Here is a 14,559-nt window from a genome sequence, read left to right as displayed (position 1 = left end):
GTGTGAGCCACCTTGCCCAGCCTAAAAATATACTAGTTTCTTTTTTTTTTTTTTCTTTTTTTTTGAGACGGAGTCTCGCTCTGTCGCCTAGGCTGGAGTGCAGTGGCGCAATCTCGGCTCACTGCAAGCTCCGCCTCCCAGGTTCACGCCATTCTTCTGCCTCAGCCTCCTGAGTAGCTGGGACTACAGGCGCCTGCCACCACGCCCGGCTAATTTTTTGTATTTTTAGTAGAGACGGGGTTTCACCGTGTAAGCTAGGATGGTCTGGATCTCCTGACCTCGTGATCTGCCTGCATTGGCCTCCCAAAGTGCTAGGATTACAGGCGTGAGCCACCACGCCCGGCCAAAAATATATTACTTAAAATTAATTTCATCTTTTTACTTTTTAAAATGTGGTTACTACAAATACAAAATTACATATGTGGCTCACACGGTCTGTACTGCTGGAGAACATAAAAACAAATATCTATACTTTTTCCAGCACAGTTTAATAACACATAATGCTTAATCCAATGTGTTACAAAATTTAAATAAGCTTAATTTTTAAAAAATGCTTAGAATCCTCTTTTGAGGTTTTCTATTAATAGTGAAAGGCAAAAATCCATGAGCCACTGGAAAAACATTTATTTTCCCGCTGTGGTAAAATATATACAATAATCCACCATAATGTATGGTACAAACTAAAATTCACTTCTTTCTCAATATCTTATGGGAAGACATATAGGAAAAAAAAAAAAACTGCTGACGGTGTGAAAAAAACCAATACAGTTGTTCCTTTGTATCTGCGAGGGATCGTTTCTAGGACACCTGTGAATACCAAACTACGTGACACTCAAGTCTCTTATAGGTAATGGAGTAGTACTTGCCTATAACCTATGCACATCCTCTTGGCTACTTTAAATCAGTTCTAGGTTACTTATCATACCTAATACAACTTAAATGCTATGTAAATAGCTGTTATGCTGCATCATTTAGGAAATAATGACATGAGAAAGAAAGTCTACATGTTCAGTATGGGCATAACCATCTTTTATTCCCATTTTTTTTTCAACTGGTTGAATCTGCAGATGCGGATGCCACAGATACAGAGGGGCCAACCCTATTAGAAGTTACACACAGAGCTTTGCTAAATAGTTAGGCAAAAGTACAAATGTTCCCAATAAATCTCAGCTCATTTATTATTTGCTAGAATGATTCTCTTTCAACAATAAGATACTTTGATACATATATTCTTCTTTCAGTGCTTATTTATCCACTTATCTCTGTTCTTTTTCTCTCTCTCACTCCTGCTCCCTACTCAAATATCAATATCTTTGTCTCAGTCAATAGCAACAGGAAGGCAGGGACTTTTGGTTCATTCTCCAGCACTTCCATGCCTCTAGCCCAATGTCAGGTACATCAGAAACACTCAGCACATATTGATTATTTGCTGTGGAAATACATTTTTTTGTGTGTGATCCAACAAAGGAAAGTTGTAGCAGCGAAGAGAATTCAACTATAAAAAAGTAAATAAAGTGTTTTGAAAAACTCTACCTAAAACCACTCAAAGGTTGGCAATGGCAATTGAAATAAAAACTTACACAAAGATATGTGATAACATGATAGAAACAGAATGAGAGGTGAGTTTACTGCATCATTTATCACTACACTATTGCAGAAAAGATCTTGAAGCCAAAAGTAGGTGGGAGCTACTGGATAGCATGTACTTGGATATGTTATTTTTCATTTATAAAAATCAGACTTTTAAAATACAGTAGAATCTTTCCAATACTTTACATGGAGATGTGCAGCAACGATGAAAATATTTTCTATCACATAATGGTTCGCTAGTCACTCTGTAGCGAAAAAAAAAAAAAGAGTTGCAGAACTAATATCAAGATGCATATTTTTCTTTTATGCAGAAAGCGCTGTTCTAAGTTTATTGATGTTTTCTACTAGGTAGGTCTTCAGTAGCATGCCATATAGCAGAGCAGGTATTTTCCAAAAATATGCATACTTTCTTCATCCCTGTAATTTAAAGGTGAGAGACACAGTACCTGCTTTGGAAACCTAATCATCCTATAGAGACAGCATTTTGGAAAGGGACATATAAAAATGATTCCACCCTTACATGAGATAGCCCAAAGCAATGTAAATGTGTCCTTAAAATTAACTCTCCAATCAGCACAATTAAGAACCTGAAAATCAAATTTAAAAATTAATTTTAAAGGCTGCCCAAATGCAGGATTTCCTTGAATGTGGAACCATTTGACAAAAATACATGAATAAAATATATTTTTATTACATATCAAAAATATGTAGTGAGCATCAAAGATGATGAGAGACCAGGGAAGGACTCCCTGAAAAGTTGATGTGTTAGCAAAAATTTGAGAGAGGTAATGGCATGAACTCTGTGGAAACCTGTGTGTGGGTGGTGGGGTTCTTCTAGCAGAGAGAGCAGCAGGTGCAAACACAGACGCTTGTCCAACATACTCAAGACACATGGATAAATTCTTGAATGGAGAGAGAAAAGCAGATGAGGTCAGCAAAGTAAACGGGCCGGGACAGGCAGGTCATGGAGAGCTTTGTAAGCACAGGGAAAAGGTCAACTTTTATTCTAAGAAGAACAGGAGACAGCTGGAGGGTTTTGAGCAGAGAAGTGATAGGGTGGGACCTCCATTGTAAAAGTACCCCTTTGAGGGCCTGTAGGCTAAGGGTCGGGAGTGGAGGCAGCATTCCAGTCAGAAGTCTCCAGCAACAATCTTGATAAGTGCCAAGGGTGGCTTGTACCAGGGTACAGGCTGCAGAAGAGGTACATCAGCACCATCACTGCAACTACCTCGCCCGTGAGGGAGCCCACACCCTATCTTTGCTACTCTTCCTTCGCTGCTACTCTACTCACTCAGTCAGTGGGGGCATCTGAGATGCCATATCATTCATATACCAGCACCCCCAACTGCACACCCATGGCCAGGACCTCTCCCTAAAACTGCCGGCTTATATACCCCTCTCCTGCCTCAACATCTCCCCCTGGGTGCCATGCACACATCCCAAATAGAACATGTGCAAGTCTAAACACCCTGTAACACCCGAAACTGCTCCCCTATAGTTTTCTTTGCCTCAGTCAGTAGCAACATTATCCCTCCAGTCACCCAGGCCAAGAACTTTGAAGTCCTCCTTACCTCCTCTTGTTCTCTTATACTTCATGTCCACTCCATCAGCAACATTTGTCAGTGATATCTTCCAAACTCCTCCAGACCCCACCATGAATCAACTTCTCCATTGTTAGCAGGCTCTCCAGGCATTATCATCACTTACCTGGATGAGTGCAGCAGCCTGCTGGGTGATCAGTTTGCCTCAGGCCCTAAGCCACTCCAGTCAATTCTCCACTCAGGCTGCAGGACACGTCATTCCTATGCTCAAAACCCTCCATCATTGGCCCTGTCTCCCTGAGAGTAACAGCTAAGGGGCTCTGCTCCACACCTTACCCTCATTCTCACCATTATCCCCTAGCTCACTCAATTCCAGCCACACTGTATCCTTGCTCATGGACTCACCTGGCATGCTTCTGCCTCAGGACCTTTGCCCTGGCTGCTCCCACTACCCAGACCGTCTTCCCCTAGGTAATCAAAGGCCTCACTCTCTTGCCTCCCACAGGCCTGTGTTAAAATATCACCGGCTCAATGAGAATTTCCCTGACCACCCTATCTCAATTTTCAACCCTATCTTCAACCCAGTAGTCCATGGCATCTTCCCACTTTATTTTCTCCAGCGTACATTTGCTTTAGAACATAGTATGTAATTTCCTTTTTTAAAAAATTTGTGTTTACTTCCCCTATATTAAAAGCTCCTTAAGGGCTTTTTGTCTGTTCCATTCATTCCTGTCTCCCAGTGCTTGAACACTGCCTGGCCCATAAGAAGTGTGCAAGAAGCATTTATTCAGTCCATGTATGAATCTGTGTTTTGCTTCTAATGAGCACACTGGGAAGGGCAGGCTAAGCGACTTGCCTCAGGCAAGAACAACGTAAGCAAAGATCTCTGGCTTCACCTCTACTTTGCTGTAACATGTGTTTCTGTGGGCTGGGCAGGATCTCAGATGGGGCTTCCAGGCTGCAACCACAGAACACTAGTGCAGAACATGTGGCTATTTCACTGACAGGGCAGTGCTGCTACTTGGTGATTCCATGGCTCTCTGTTGTAGACGGATTAATGAAGCCAGACCAAGACCACGTGCCCCAGGCAGGCCCTGGGGAAGGACACAGCACGGAGCCTCTCACATACTGGAAGGAGAGTGCCACCGTGGGTCACCAGGGGAAAGCCATGTGAGGCGAGTCTGGAAAAGAGGCCATGCTGACATCACATGCGGCTTGTAGAGGGCAGAGGGCAGCCACTGAAGGGGCCCTGGCTTCCCTGTCAAGTGGACAATTTGGTCAAAAACAAAGGCAGCTTGGGCTAAGGTGAGAGCAGAGGAGGCAGAAAACAATTATGGTGACATCAACAGCAACTCGTGATGGGTCTGTGGGAAAAGGGGTTGAGGTAGACTGGAGGAGAAGGAAGCATCAGAGAAAACTCCTAAGGTTTCCAACTTACAGAACTGCATAGCTAGGATGAGATGATTTGCTGAGAGAATCCTGGACAAAAGACAGGTTTTATGGGAGGAATCATTGGCTTAATTTTCAGGATGCAGCCCTCCAAGTGCCTTTGGGACAGTCAGGGGCTCACATCAGGTAGACAGGTGGATACACGTCCAGGGCTAGCTATAGCATCTGGGATAGGAATGCACATTTGGGAGCTACCTGCATTGAGGTAGGGATGGAAACCAAGTGTGTGGATGAGATCGTTTGCAAGAACAAAGAGAAAGGAGTGGATGACTTGGACACAGCCTCAAGAGACTCCATAATTTGATGTTTGGTAAAAGCAGTGGATCTGCTTTTGTGAAATGGCACTAAGAAGTGAAGTCAAATGAGAAATGGCGAGTGCCTACTGGATGCAAAGCAATGCAAGTCACTGGTGAACCTGGCAAGAGGCGCTTCAATGGCACCACAGGGTAGAAGAAGATTGCAGTGGATTGAGAAGTGAGCATAAAATGTAGAAATTGAGACAGGCAGCTCAGAAACACTTCCTGAGACTTTGGTTGTGAATCAGAGGAAAGATTGTGAATTGGTGGCTACATGGTACACAGTTTTGATTTGTTAAGTTTTTAAAAATTAATTTTCAAATACAGATATATAGACAAGTATACATTTTAAAGAGAAGGTAACAGCTGAATTTACTAGCAAGATCAAATGTAAGTTCCTGCTGAGGGTCAAAAGGAAGTGCTATGGTCAGAGTGGGGAGGCTCCCTCTGGTCCCCCTAGAAATAAAAGGGTGTCCAGTCCTGAAAAGTCCTCCTGTGCCTGTGGAGCATAAGAAGAGTGATGGAAAAAGAGTGAAGTGACCTTGGATGATATCTGAACATGAGGTCAGAAGGAAGACAATGAACCAGGGGCCAACACCTTTGCTGAGTGAAGAACAATTTCCAGGAGGTCAGAAGAGAGCAAGGGCATACAGTAAGGACCTAAGAGCCATTAATCAATGAAAATTTATTTGTGTCTGCTCCATGGAGACCAGGCAGGTTAGCAATAGGAGGGAATAGTTACCAATGTGTCTAGAATCCAATGATCAATAACCTCATACAGTCCTAATACCTGAGGAGTTCTTGGCAGGCTTCCAGTCAAGGCCAGGATGCCCAGGATCTTTACACAGATGAACAGCTCAAGGCTAGAAAAACAAGAATATCAACCAAGGCATGTTCTTTCATATTCAAAACCGTATGAATTCAGAGTCAGGAACTCCTATGGGGAGATGAGTCTAATCAACAGAGGAAAGGAACATTGGCAAAAGGAGGAAAGTGGATTTAACCAGATAAAAAATAGAGTCCCGGTTGGTCCAATGAAAACAGAAAGATGTATAGGAGAAAAGGGAACATTTTAACATTCATTTGAGAGTGTGAGCTCTGGTAAATTAGAAAGGGCTGAAGCTGAAGCCAGAATTCCATCCAGAAATAAAGTACAACTCGAAGACAATGGGCTTCGTGCCAAGTTGTAAAAGAGAGGAATAAACCTGAGACACTGAGCAAGAGGAACCACTCAAATATTCATCAGAAAGCAACCACCCAAACAGCCTGAATCCTTATTACCTAGCTAGAATCCAGAGGTTCTAGGCAAGTTTCATCTTTAAGACACCTTTTGACTTACTTAGCTCTTAGTAGCCCCATTTTACAGATAAGAGAACTGAGGCTCTGGATGGTTAAAGTCACAGAGAATTGTTGCACAACTAGTGACAGAATCCACATTTGAACTCAAGTTTAGGTAAGTCCAAACACACATGGAAGAGGAACAGACAATCACAAGAGCCTAGGGGACCAGAAACGTGGTCTAGGCTTCGGTTAAAACAAGGAAGCTCTGGATGAACATTTCACGCCATGCAGGTATCTGGGGACAGAATCTTCATTAACGTTTTAGTGCACCTAGGCATAGTGATCATAGCTAATCTGGGAAAGCACTCAAACCAACCCAAATTAGTAACAACTGAACAAGGAGCGCTGGATTCTAAACTGTTGCAGAAGGAAGCCTTTCAGACTAACCTAAAATATTAAGAAGCAACTTTGAAACTTATAAAATATTCATTAAAAAATGCAATGATGATGTTAGGCAGCGTATAATGGATAACTGTGTATGTTTTCTGACACATCAAAAATGCTATACATGCTTCATATAAGGTCCACACCAAAAGCTGAACTCTGAAAAACTACACCACAAGGTCAAGAAAACACATGCTTGGAGGAAAACATGGGTTATACTTACATCATGGGATATTTAATTCATGATTTCAATGTAGCCTTAACACTAGGGGCAAAAGTGTCCTCATAAGCCTGACCAGAGAAGGCTCAGGCCATGGGAGACTAGAGTCAGAATAAGGAGTCTCATTTGTCAGTCTTTGCCAGTCTTAAGAGAAGGTAATGGAAGACAAGATGATATTTAGTATTTACATGTCTTTCAATGCTGGGGTAAAAGACTCACAGTTTCTAATTAGTATAAGTTTCCTATTTAGTACAAGTGCTACAACCAAGAGGTCTGGGTTCCATCTGCAGTCTCAGGATTGCAGGGCAAGACCCTTCTGCCCCGAACATAGCTTCTGTTTCCATAATGGAAGTGGAACAATTCAGTGGAATCTGGAATTGTCCTAAAGGATAGAGAATACAACTGAATATTCTTTTTTTTTTTTTTTTGAGACAGAGTCTCGCTCTGTCACCCAGGCTGGAGTGCAGTGGTGCGATCTTGGCTCACTGCAAGCTCCGCCTTCCAGGTTCACGCCATTCTCCTGCCTCAGCCTACTGAGTAGCTAGGACTACAGGCGTCTGCCACCACACCCGGCTAATTTTCTGTATTTTTTAGTAGAGATGGGGTTTCACAGTGTTAGCCAGGATGGTCTCGATCTCCTGACCTCGTGATCTGCCCGCCTCGGCCTCCCAAAGTGCTGGGATTACAGGCGTGAGCTACCTGCATTGAGGTAGGGATGGAAGCCAAGTGTGTGGATAAGATGGTTTGCAATTATGGTGCCTGGCCCTGAATATTCTTACAGAATGCCTCTGTAAGAATAAACGTATCACCAAAAAGTTACCATGCAAAAATCAACAATATTTTGTTTGAAATGCAACAAAATATGACAAAGTTGAATATTTCTACAATGTGGTAACTTAATTGGCTCATTGTTTCACATTAACTCACAATGGCAACTTACTCAACATGATTTTTTTCTCAATCACCAGAAATGGTCTCTTGTCAAAAGCATAAATTGAATGGTAGTGGAACATTTAGCATGTGACTAAATGATTTGAGTGGTCATTGGTAAGGGAGCAGCATTGTGATCAAGTGTTAACAAAATGGTACATAGTCAAAGAGAGACAGATATCAACTGATAGCTATTTAGTCAGAGAGATAGACAAATACATGGAAGTATGGTATACGCAATGTTTCATGCACAGTCGCTCCTCAACTTACCATGTGGCTATGTTCTGATAAACCCCTCATAAGTTGAAAATATCATGTCAAAAATGCATTTAATACAACTAACCTACTGTATACCATAGCTTAGCCTTGCCTACCTTAAACGTGCACAGAACACCTTCATTAGCCTACAGTTGCCCAAAGTCTTCTGGCAACATAGTCAATTATAGAGTATCAGTTATTTCCCTTGGTGATCATGGGGATAACTAACAGCTATGGCTCACTGCCACTGCCCGGCATAGTGAGAGAATATCATAAAATATATCACTGCATATCACCAGCCCAGGAAAATATCAAAAATTGAAGTACAGTTTCTACTGAATGTATATAGTAGTCCCACCATTGTAAAGTCAAAACATCATACATTGAAGCATTGCAAGTTATGAGCCATCTACAGATTTGTTCATATTAGTATATATAGAGCCAGATTGTGTTTTTTAACAGCTTCAGAAGACTCTGCTGAGGGATAAGCTATCATTTATTAACCACTTTCTTGCTATTTTCAGTCTTTTGCTCAATGAATAGCCTTATACTTAAATATTTCATGTTTCTGAGCCTATCTGTAGAGAAAACTCCTATAAATGGAAGTGCAGAATCAAACGGTAGGTACACTTCAAATTTGGTAGAGATTGCCTGTTGCTGTTGAAAATTACTATCAAGTTTTCCATCACCTGTCCCTTGATGGTGTATGAGTGCTATTTCCCCAAACCTTGCATAATATGGTGTATTATCAAACTCTTTGATCCCTTCCATTGAAACAAGATGTCTGTTTCTCATTACTGAATTAATTGCATTTACTTAATTTGGGTGACATTGAGCATCTTTTCTGTTAAAAGTGATTGGTATTTGTATCTTTGAAACCGGTGTGTTCTTGTTCTTTGCTCAGTTTTTAGTAGTTTGGAGGGATGGTATTATCTTAGATTAAGGCCATGGCTCTCCAGCTGTGCTTGAAAGATCAGCACTATCTCCTTCACTGGGACCTTGTTAGAAATGCCTGTTCCCCATTGAGTCAGATCAGCTGAATCAGAGTCACATGGGTTTGAAGTCAGCAATCTCAGGCTTAGCAAGGCCATCAGGTGATTCTGATGCTTACAAAATTTGAGAACCACTGTATTTTAAAAAATTAGGCCTCATCTGAAATATGTTGCAAATATCTTTCCTTTGATGTTATCTATTTTTTATTGTCTTCTGGACATAAATTTAAAATTTCTGTATATCCAATTTAACAAACTTTTCCTTTTTAGTATTTCAGTTTGAGTTCATCCTTAAAAAGTCCTCCCCTACTCTGAAACCACTAAAAATTCTCCCATATTTACCTCTTCATTTTTTATGTTTAAATATTTGTTACAACAACTTGATTTATTTCTGCATCTTGAAACTATTGTGTATGTGGAGGAATTTAAACTAGCATTTAAAGAATGCAAGAATAAAAAAGAGAGGCACAAAGCATTATATGTAAATCTGTAAAAGTTAAAAAAAAATAGATAAGCACATGGTTTTCATGATATTCAGAGAAATTCAAGTTCTTTTCAAAATCTAGGTTACCCAGCCATTTCTATTATCCAGTAGTTCTATCTCTTCTTGGCTTGCAAACATTTACACAGACCTTACTCAAAAGCTAATGTCAGTTTTACATTTTGTGGTCTGCTCCCATTCATTCTGTAATAAGAACCCAGTGAAGGCCAAAGAGGTCCCAAGAGAGAAGCATGAAGGTAAAGAGAAGGAAGCAAAAGCCTTAGTCAATCCCTTTTTAAGTGTCAGATGATTGTTTTATGGGCAAGGAGGCAATGAAATACTCCATTGATCATGTGTATGTGTGTATGTGTGTATGTGTGTGTGTGTATGCATATAATTGGGGTGGTAGGTAGCTGGGTGATAAGGCTGGGGAGATGAGTCTAAGTTTGTACAAAAATGGCACTGAGCTGGATTTTTTTATTCAAATAGAGATCTGAGTGGACTCCACCTGGATTTGCCCTCGATGCAGAAACCTGGATTCTGATCACTTTTCCTTTTTGTTCAGCATCTTCTAGAGAGAAACTCCCAAACTCAAAAGGCACAAAAGTGCTCCAATAAAACAATCAGAATGTAAGGATGACAGAGGAAGGAAATCTTCCTCCTTCAAAGGCTCCTTTGTCTGAGCTCTGATGATTATCTAAAGATGGTAAAGGAGGAAGGGCGTGTGTGTGTTTATTATGGGAAGGCCTAATGGAAAGTTCTTGCGTTCTTATTTTCTCAGAAAAATAATCACTTTGCAGACATTAATTAGCTTTAGAAAAATATTGCCCCAGATCCTTTCATACAAAACACTGCCCTCTTTAAGTCTCCTATCATAATTTCTGAGACAGAGAACCATGTGGTGGAAATCGTACCCACCCCACGAGCACTCACTGATCATGGAGGTATTCAGGGACTAGATAAAGAAATGGACATATTTTCATTAAGGTCATTCATTTCTGTGTTTCAAAAATCCGGTATTCATGGGTCAATTATAAAGCATGAGATTTCACCCTAAACTTTATCTAATGATGTCAAATAGAGACAAACATTGAAAATACTCATACCAGTAAAGCATAATACTAAAAGATCTGTGAAATATATTTTATTGCATAGTACAGAATAGCCCACTAGCTGTTCATTAGTTTTATAATGGGTTTGCTGCTGCTTGTTCAGTAAAAGAAATTATATGAGAATTGAATGACCCATAATGGGACTTGTGGACTAAGTTGCTGACCTCTACAATCAAGAATAATGTTGAAGCAAACCAGGGGGGCAGTACTTCTTGGGATAGAAGTTAGTAGTGGTGCAAAATGATGACGCCCATCAGGTATACCTGTTTCCTTTGTTTCTGCCACAATAAACCCCTAGGCTGCATGAGGGTTGGATCCCCCGTATCTACTCACTGGTTATTTTTCATAGAATCACAGGAATTATTTGATCTAATCCTTTTGTCTTTCTGATAAAGAAATAAGTAATAGATTCAAGACAGCACCACAGTTAATGGCAGGAAAGAGAAGGACACATAACTCACAGCAATCTGAGATCATTTGTATATTTATTTTTGATAGAGCTTAGTTGGTGATGGCGCTGAACATTTTAACTTTTAAATTACCGTCAATTGAGTAATGATCTATAGCTGTGCTGGACAATACAGTAGCCATCAGCTGCATGGGCTATTGAGCACTGGAAGCACAGCTAATCCAAATTGAGATGTCTTGTAAGTCCTCAGCAGGCATTAAAAAGGTAAAATATCTTATTAGTATTTTGCATGGATTATATCTAAATGGTCATTTTTATATGCTGGCTTAATTATATCATTAAAATTAATTTCAGCTGTTTCTCTTTACTTTTCCATTATGACCATTAGGACATTTTAAACTGTGCATGTGACTCACACATTTCAATTCTATTGTACAGTACTGATTTATAAGAAAACACTTCACTGCATTTAGGAGACAGCTATAAGGAATCTCTTTCCTAAATTTGCCAGTGGCTGAGAGCAAAGAAGGAGAGAATGAGGGAGCATTTGTTTTTAGTACTTCAAAGAGTCCTTCCCCGTCAGTGAGGAGAGACTTGCAAGCCATGTCATATAATGAAAACTAAAGCATTATTTGACACCAGTTAAATAACTTTAAGTTCATGTTTAAATATGTATGCATGAATTAGTAAATTTAACTCTTAAAAAGCCATCAGCAATTTTGACAACATAACAACCATCGTATTCCCTTTTGATTGAGCAGCTGTTTTCCTGGAAAAATCATAACCAAAATCAGTGTCCTACAAATCAGTTCTGCTCTTAAAAGGACATCTGTCCACTGTCAATACTCATACCAGGTAGATAGACTGATGATAGATAGAGCCAATCCACCACATGAGTGAGAATTGGGGATGATTGTTATCTGAATTGAAAGTTGCAGATCAACACCAAACACTTTTTTTACATAAAACAGCTGGCAGGCAACCACTCCACCCCAGACAATCGAATGCTCCTCTCACAAAGAAATTCTCTGGTGGAAAAATGTATGGCATTTGTCATAGGGAAATGATGATTTTGCATAAATAAATAGGTTAATTTTCAACATATCAACTCTGGTCTTCAAATTAGAAGAAGAATGAACAATACTTTTTATTATCACAGATACACTCTCTTTTTGACAAAAGCACCCCAGTTGTTTCTTAAAAGGTTTTAATTTTTCAGTAAGACATGCAGCATTTACCACTGAAATAACACATTTCCAATACAGTAAAAGTCGTGTGTGGTGTATAGGATACGAACAACATACAATAAATAATTTTTTTTTAAAAAAAGGTCTCCTCCATTCTTCTCATGAGGAAACTGCTTTGCTGAGAATGCTGGGTTGTTAGACAAAAGCTGAAAAGTGACTTCCACAACTTGGCATTCAACCTGTATATTTTCTCAGTGGCCTCTTAGGAACAATTCTATTAAAGCTGTAACAAAGAAAGATTCTGGAGGTTTCTACAATAACCATGAACACATACTTCCCATCTGCAGGGATCACTGAAGTGTGAGCAGCAGTTCTGTGCCTTGGTATAGACAGCAATTCCCCCTCCTTTCTCCTTCCTTTCCCTGTGCTTGCCCAGGACTATTACCAAATTAAATGCCATATGTTAAATGGGATGAAAATGTTTCCTTGCCACTGTATCTTTTATTTCTATAAAATGAACTATGTGTCTTCCTGTCCCCAGCCCACAAAGCCTCTTGCATTTCCAGAGATAGATAAAATTGTGGACAATTTTCAATTTCAGGCAACAACCAAGAAGAAAAAAAAGTATAATTCCCCTACAAATTTGTTAAATTTATTCTAATTTTATCCTCCCCTTTCCTCTCCCTCCCACTCCACCTCCTCAAATCCAAATGCCACTGGAAATGGAGCGCATTGTGACTGATTTGAAACATAAAATGCTCCAGACTTTTAGCGTTACCTAGAAAATCTTCCTCAAAAATAAAATTTTTGAAAATTTTTAGTTTGAAGCAGAAAAGTTCTGATATGCTGGACTAGCTTCTCACATCTGAAGGGATCCATTTAAAAGATAACAAGGGCAAATACGTAAAATAAATTCCTAGGGAAGGCAAGCTGTGTCTCTGCACAGTAGGAAGAAACTGAATTCTACCACAATGTTGTATTCCAACATTCAATGGATGTAACAGATGATTCACAGAGCTTCTAGTTTAAAAGTCTCCCAAACCCACATAGAATGTGAATTGGAGTTTCAAAGAGGAAAAACAGCATTTTTCAAGAGAGAAGGAGAGAAGCAGTTTCCCACACCGCCAGAAGCCAGCACTGCTTTTCAGGCGAGCCTGGGAGCTGTCAGCAGTCATTGTCATCTGATGGGAAACCACAGTCTTACAACTAAGGACTGGATGCAGCCCCTTGCCCATCTTCTGCTCTTACAACAAGGAAGCGGAAAGGAGCACATGTAGATATCATGAAACACATTCTTTAAGAAGACAAACAAAAGATGTAGACAGGTCTCAGCGAAGCGCATGAAGTGAAGCAGTCGAGGATGAAAGCATGCCGAACCAAACGGCAGTCTCTAGCGTGCTTGGCTTTTTTCTCACTTTAGACCACATCTTCTTACTCTTTTCCTAAATCCATTAAACTTCCACATTAACAGAAACACCTGCACAGTAGAATTTTCCAAAACGGTAAATCCTGTTTCGGAAGGAATCCCTAATAATACGTAAGACACAGATTTTTAAAAAAGAACATGTTTTAGACAAGGGCAGCATGATGCTCACCCTCCCTAACAAGGATACAGAAATGCAGGTTTCTTCCCCTCTTACCAACTCCAGTACACGCTGACTCGCCCTCCCTGAGAGCGGTAATCCCTTTCCAGGGGCTGTCAAACAATCATGCCAAAGCCGCCCGTGCCCCAATGCGGACGCAGCGAAGCAACGGCAGAAGGGGGAAATCGGTTACCTGGGGAAGAACACAACTCCGCTCAGAGCTTCTTCAGAGCTCCGCTCGCGCAGGACAGGGCAGCGCAGGGTGTGTGGATGCGGCTCCTCCCGGAGGCAGGCGCAGCGCACTCCCTCCCGCCGCCGTGACGATGCTGTCAGCTGCTCACCCGCCGTGCGCACCGCCCGCCGGCCGTGCGCCCTGCGCCCAGCGCCCTCTCGCTCCACCGGCTCGCAGCCCCTGCACCTGCGCTGGCCTGAGCCGCGCCGGCCTGGCACTGTCACCGCCGCTGCACGCTCCTCCTACTCTCTTCAATCTCTGCCTTCTCAGATGTGCCAACTGCTGCAGAGGCTGCTGCTCCTGCTTAAATGGCGCCTGCTCGCCTCCAAAGAGCTTTTAGGTGCCACCTACTGCATGCTCTTGGAATAGATGGCGAGGACTGGAATTATCTGATAATTTAATGAATTAAAATAATTCCATTGAAAGGGAACCAGATTCTTTTGTTCGCATTGCCAACTATAATCGCTACTAACCATATAGACTTTTTTTCCGTTTTCAGATTTTAACTTTTAAAAACCGACTCATTTAAAGGCAGACGAAATGCCCTGCCCCAT

General features: G+C 41.0%; 1 protein-coding gene across 1 annotated transcript in view; it reads right to left on the bottom strand.

Moving 5' to 3' along the window:
- The window catches only part of DIRAS2 (DIRAS family GTPase 2), a 34,275-nt gene extending 19,986 nt beyond the window's left edge, over positions 1-14,289 (bottom strand). Inside the window, exon 1 of the mRNA XM_054502407.2 lies at positions 13,967-14,289. The gene's annotated coding sequence lies outside the window, so the exon portion shown is untranslated. The remainder of the gene's footprint in view (positions 1-13,966) is intronic.
- Positions 14,290-14,559: the final 270 nt, after the last annotated feature.

This window comes from Pongo pygmaeus, chromosome 13 (assembly GCF_028885625.2).
Source record: "Pongo pygmaeus isolate AG05252 chromosome 13, NHGRI_mPonPyg2-v2.0_pri, whole genome shotgun sequence".
NCBI classification, from domain to species: domain Eukaryota; kingdom Metazoa; phylum Chordata; class Mammalia; order Primates; family Hominidae; genus Pongo; species Pongo pygmaeus.
The sequence above is the reverse complement of the archived record's forward strand: the minus strand, read 5'-3'. Positions and strand labels throughout refer to the sequence as shown.